This window comes from Gossypium hirsutum, chromosome D02 (genome assembly GCF_007990345.1).
Source record: "Gossypium hirsutum isolate 1008001.06 chromosome D02, Gossypium_hirsutum_v2.1, whole genome shotgun sequence".
NCBI classification, from domain to species: domain Eukaryota; kingdom Viridiplantae; phylum Streptophyta; class Magnoliopsida; order Malvales; family Malvaceae; genus Gossypium; species Gossypium hirsutum.
The window spans coordinates 14,535,946-14,542,378 of NC_053438.1; positions in this window are offsets into that span (position 1 = coordinate 14,535,946).

Genomic DNA, 6,433 nt, shown 5'->3' on the forward strand with positions numbered 1-6,433 from the left:
GTTATGAGTTAGTGCCATGGACAACTCCGATTTCAATTACTCCATATAGAATGGCCGCGATTGAACTAAAAGAATTAAAAGCACAATTGTAAGAACTAATTGATAGAGGCTTTATTCGACCGAGTATATCACCGTGGGGTGCACCTGTTTTGTTTGTAAAGAAGAAAGATAGATTAATGAGGTTTTGTATAGACTATCGACAATTGAACAAAGTCACGATAAAGAATAAATATTCGTTGTCTCATAGTGATCATTTATTTGATTAACTGAAACGTGCCACAGTATTTTTGAAGATTGATCTCAGATCCGATTACTATCAGTTGAGAGTGAAAGATGTTGTTGTACCGAAAACAACATTTAGAACTCGTTACGAACACTACGAGTTTTTAGTTATGCTTTTTGGATTGACAAATGCCTCTACAACATTTATGGATTTGATGAATCAGGTTTTTCAACCTCATCTTGACAGCTTTGTAGTTGTTTTTATTGATGACATCTTGATTTATTCTAAAAATGAATTAGAGCATGCTCAGCATTTGAAGATTGTGTTACAAACCTTACGCGAAAACAAATTGTATATCAAGTTTAGTAAATGTGAATTTTGGCTATAGGAAGTCAGATTTTTTGGTCATGTAATCTCAGCTGAAGGAATACGAGTTGGTCCAAGAAAGATCTCTGTTATTCTAAACTAGAAACCTCTACGAAACGTTACTGAGGTATGTAGTTTCTTAGGTTTAGCTATCTATTATCAACGGTTTGTTAAGAACTTTTCGATAATTGTGTTACTTTTGACGAAGTTTAGGGATTAAAATGGCACCATACGAGGGTTTGAATGGTCAAAAATGTAAAACTCCATTATATTGGACTAAATTAAGTAAGAATAAGCTTTTCGAAATTGATTTGATCCACGAAACGGAAGAAAAAGTCAAAGTGATATGAGATTGCTTGAAAGTTGCTTCTCACCATCAGAAATCGTATGTTAATCTTAAAAGAAAAGACATTCAGTTCAAGTTAGTGAGAAAATATTTTCGAAAGTTTCTCCTTGGAAGAAGGTACTTCATTTCGGCCGAGTTTAGGGAAAACTCAGCCCGAGATTTATTGGTCCGTGTGAGGTTATGGAAAGAATAGGTCCAGTAGCGCACTGTTTGGCATTATCGACAAAACTTGAAAATATTCAAAATGTTTTTTATGTATCTATGTTGAGACGGTACAGATCAGACCCTTCGCATGTGATTTCTCCTGTTAAGATAGAATTACAACCTAATATGACCTTTAGTGAAGAATCGGTTAATATTTTAGCTAGGGAAGTTCAAGAACTTTGAAACAAGTAGATATCATTAGTAAAAGTTCTTTGGCAACATCATGATGTCGATGAAGCAACTTGGGCACTCGAGGAAGTTATGAAAATGCAATACTTGAATATTTTCTCTAGTAAGATTTTTGGGGACTAAAATTTCTTAAGGGGGAAAATTGTAACATCTCATTTTCAGTGGTGTCAGAAACAGTGGTTTTGGAACCACGAACCTGACAAGTGAAGCATCGTTTACATATATATTTAATGTTTACGAGTATTTATTAATACCGTATTAAAATTTGGTTAAAAATTGTTAATGTTTAGTTAGTTCATTAATTAAAAATGACTAAATCGTAAATGTTGCAAAAGTGGGTTTCTATTAGTTAAATGGGTTAAAGGGCTATGGAAAGGTAAACTAAAGGATTTAGATGGTAATTATACCATACATATAGTTAGTGGATGTTTATGGATTGGTTTCATTGTAGTTTTGATGATTTTTAAAGGTTATTTTGGTAATTAGGTAAATTAGAAAAAAAAACTAAACAAATATGTTAAAACATTCATCATTTTCTTCCCTTTTCTTGTCCAAAATCGAAATACCATTGAAGCGAGTGGGAAACTTTCGGCCTTAGTCAAATTCAAATGCAAGGTATTGTATTTTGTCCCATTTTTGTTAACTTTTATATTTTTGAGGTTGTATTAGCTTAGTTTAGCAAGCCCATGGGTCAATTCGTTAAACTATTAAAAGTTTAAGGACTTGCGATCAATGAGTTTGACGTGTTTATGAATGTAATTGATGAATTATTAAAGTTGGTAGCTAGATATAAGTAGTTAGTAAAGTGATTTTAGTTGATTTTAAAGTTTAGGGATTAAGTTGTTCAAATTGTAAAATATCATGTAATTCTTGTAATAAAATGATAAACGGGGACTTCTTAGGGACCTTAAAGAATTCGACCTAGGAATTTGTGGGCTAATTTGCAATAATTGTGGGAATTTCAATTTTATGGATTAATTTTAATAAAAGGTGAAAGTTTAGGGTAAATGTGTAAAATGTCATTAAATGGTTAATTGCATAAAAGTATGTGTTATAAGATGTTTAATATTGTTAATTGAAATAAATTATTATATCTAGATCAATTAATCGACTATTGTGTTGATAAACGAGGGAAAGGAAAAGTTGTTGAGTGATCGTTATCGAGTATCGTTAACTACCGTACTCGGTAAGTTCATACTGTTATCATCGTTTTAATGATATTTACTTATTACATATTTAACCCCATAATGTTTAAATAAATTAAACATAGCATAATCTATCCAATCACATGCATTTTGTCCTTAAATCGAGCCTTCGAGGCCCTAAAAATATCATGGAAGCAATTCGGGAGTAATTTGAAACAAAATGGAAAGTTTAAGAAAAAAGATACAAAAATTGTAAAATAGGGGTCACACGGCCGTGTGGCCAGGCCGTGTGACATCACCCTAGGCCATGTACTTTTCAAACAAGGGATAGACGACCGTGTCCCAGCCCGCGTAACTAACTGAGATTCCCCAGGCTGTGTGCTACGACGTGTGACTCACTGACTTGGAACTCTAAGAAATCTCAAATGACACACGGTCGTGTGATATCCCGTGTCTCAGGTTATGTGAACCCAAAATTCACCTAAAATCAAGTGATTTTTAACCAAACTATGCATAAATATACAATCCAATTGTGCACACTTTCAAGGGACCTAAACATCATCCAAACACATATAAAGATGTCATTTCAAGACCCTAATTCAACTAACCAATATGCTATTCAAAGGCACCACAATTATATCAAAACAACAACTATCAAAGCATGTCAATATTGCCTCATTTCATGTAGGATAACCTAGTTCAAATATGTAGCAAAACATACCACAAATAACCATTTTCAAATCATTCTACACATACAAAAATAGCCTTATTTACAAGCATTAGCAAGTGACAAAATGACCAAGCTTGGTAAAACATTAAAGTGCACCAACCAAACATAATATTCAACGCATAAGCATACCAAATCACCATTACAAAACATCCAATACATGACATTATTAACCTTGGCCAAAATATAAATAAAAAAAACTACCGCAAAGACTGCTAGATAGTGTGATAGATCTCCGATGAGCTTCCAATTGGTCGAGCTTCCGATAATCTATAAAACAAATGAAAGGAACTATATAAGCAACGAGTGCTTAGTAAGCTCGTATAAACTAAAACATAACTTGCCATGTCATTTATACAAATTTAAAGATTAAACATAATTTGTCACCAATGTCATAAGCTTAGTAAGAGCCTAAACAACATCACCAACTCACATGTTAGTATGCTTATCCATGTTATAAATGAATTTATCCATAAGATAAGTAAATTTCCATATGTACTATCATCATTTAGTTCATAAATCTTTTCATAAAGTCATGATTCAATCCATTTTCAGACTTACCATTTCGTTCCCTTTTCTTACCCATTGAACCATCTAGAATTACATTGGATACTCGGGAAAGCTCACACTTAGTGTGCCTTTACATATAATCGTAACCTTTCCTTTATATCAATGCTCACACGAGCTATGAAATGGGCCTGCTCACACAATGCTCACATGAGCTATGGAGAATCTGCAAAAAATGCAGGACCTCAGCCATCGGTAGGACATTCAAGACCAGCACCCGAAACATGAAATCCCTGATGACATGTCATTTGTATCCTAAGTATTCTTAATGTTCAACCGGGACTCGATATCTGTCAATTCATCATAGCATTGATACATTCATAAAATAATTCACTTATATCAAAACAACATAGCAAACATTCAATTTAGCCAACATTAAAATGATTACAATTCATACGAACTTTCCTCGATAATTAGGGCATAATAATATTGTCGAACTAATCCGAAGTTTTAGCTTTTCCTCAATCTAAGCCCTAACGTGGTTTATCCTAATCTAAATAGATAATTTCTAATCAATTAAATACTTCTAGTATTCAATTTAATCCATATTTCATATTTATGCAAAATTACCCATTTGCCCTAATATTTTAACTTTTTACAATTTAGTCCTTAAGCTCATAACTTAAAATCTAAAAATTTTAATTTAAATCCAACCTGACCAATGTTGCAAGGGACTTTAAATAAACTCATAATTATCAACAATTCACAACAAAACCCTAGGATTTATACATTTAACCATTTAATCCCTATTTCCAAAATTCATCAAAAATCACTTAACAAAACCTGTTTATTTTTCAACAAGGATTCATATTCTATCAATTAACATCAAATATCTTTCAAAATAATTCATGGCAAGTCCCTCAACCTTTAACATTTTGCAAATTAACCCCTGGGCTAGTTAGATTAAGCTAAAACAAACTCAAAAACATAAAAATCATTCAAAACAGGGAACAAAACCATACCATGCAAAGAATAATTCAAAACGAAGCTCTCTTCCGTTCAAAAATGGTGGATTTAGCCAACAAGAAGAAAAATGAGAAGATGAAAACATTGTTTCATCTTTTCTTTACTTAATTTTCTTTTTAATTACCCAATTAACATTTTAACCATTAAAAAATTTCAACATTTCAATAAAACCTTGTCCATAACTATCCACTAACTCATTTAATGTTCTATTTACCATTTAAGTCCTTTAGTTTAGGATTTCATAGCTATTGGACCCCTTTAACTATTTAACAGTTTTTACGATTTAGTCCTTTTTACTTAATTAACTAATTAAACACCAAATTTTCTTAACGAAACTTTAATATGACCTTAATATATTCTCATAAACATTAAAAAAATAAATTAATAACTTTATCATCTGAATTGTGATCCGAAAACCACTATTTCTAACATCACTAAAATAGGGATGTTACACTATAGCGATGGTTTGAGATCCCGCATGTGTTGCAGATACTCTGAAGCTTGTGTGAGTAGCATCGTGACTCGATTAAAGTGCTAAATTTAACTTGAATAAGTGCTATTCTTTTGATTATCTGAAATGAGATGTTATTATAACCATGATTTGGTTTCTGATCATTTATCATGTGGTATCATAATGATATAAAATATTCAGGTCTAAAGGTTTCGGGCAATTGAAACGTTGGTATATTAGCAAGACTTGTTAGTTTCATGCTTTGAAATTCTTATAATTAAGTAAAAAGGTATGTGATGTTGTTTTACGAACTTACTAAGCTATATTTAAACTAACTTTGTTTTGGTTGTATTTTCTTGTAGGTTGTCAGACTTTTGTTGTTGATTAGAAGTTCTGGAGATCACACTATTCGGCATTTTATTCGATAATTATTTACTAATTTTGGCCTAGGTTATAAATGGCATATATATAGGATGATTTTATGTTAAGGTTGTTAATTTCTTGGTACATTGGTTGTAAATATCTTTGGGTGTAAAGTTGGTATATGTTTTGATAAAGGTGACCTTTTTGATAATGAATGTTTATAGTCATCGTTGTAATAGCACCTTGGTTGGTATAGAGTGTCAAGCTTGTTGTTAATGTTGTTGGTGCATGATACCTAAATGGATGAAATGATAGATTTGAGAACTTGTATGCAAACTAATTTGATATGAAATGTATTTGTTTTGGTTTGGTAATTGAATTGTTGTGTCAATGATTGCACATTGGTTTGGCACTTGGGTTGTATGTTTTGCTATGTTTTGAACTTGATTTAATGCTTTTGATGGTATAAAACTGTTTGGTTTTAGGTTTAGTTTGTTACAAGTGATATGTGAAACCTACCTTGATTTTTAAGTACACACAACCTACAACACGGACTGTCACACAGTCGTGTGACCTACAGTCACATGGACATAGTAAGTTACACGGCCTGGAGACATGACTATGTGACCCTAAAAATACAGGCATAGATAGTTACACAGTTTAAGTGCTTAGACGTGTGAGGGTACCTACACGACCATGTTTGAGGCCACACGGGATGGCCTTTTCCACATGGCCGTGTGACCCCTGTTTTCACTTTACACTAAAAATTTTGTAGAAGTTTCAATTTAATCCAGATTTGATCCATGTTTGCTTTAAATGCTCTGCAAGCTCGATTTAGGTCTTAATTTTTTTAAAAGCATGGAAACAATTGTTTATGAGTTATTTT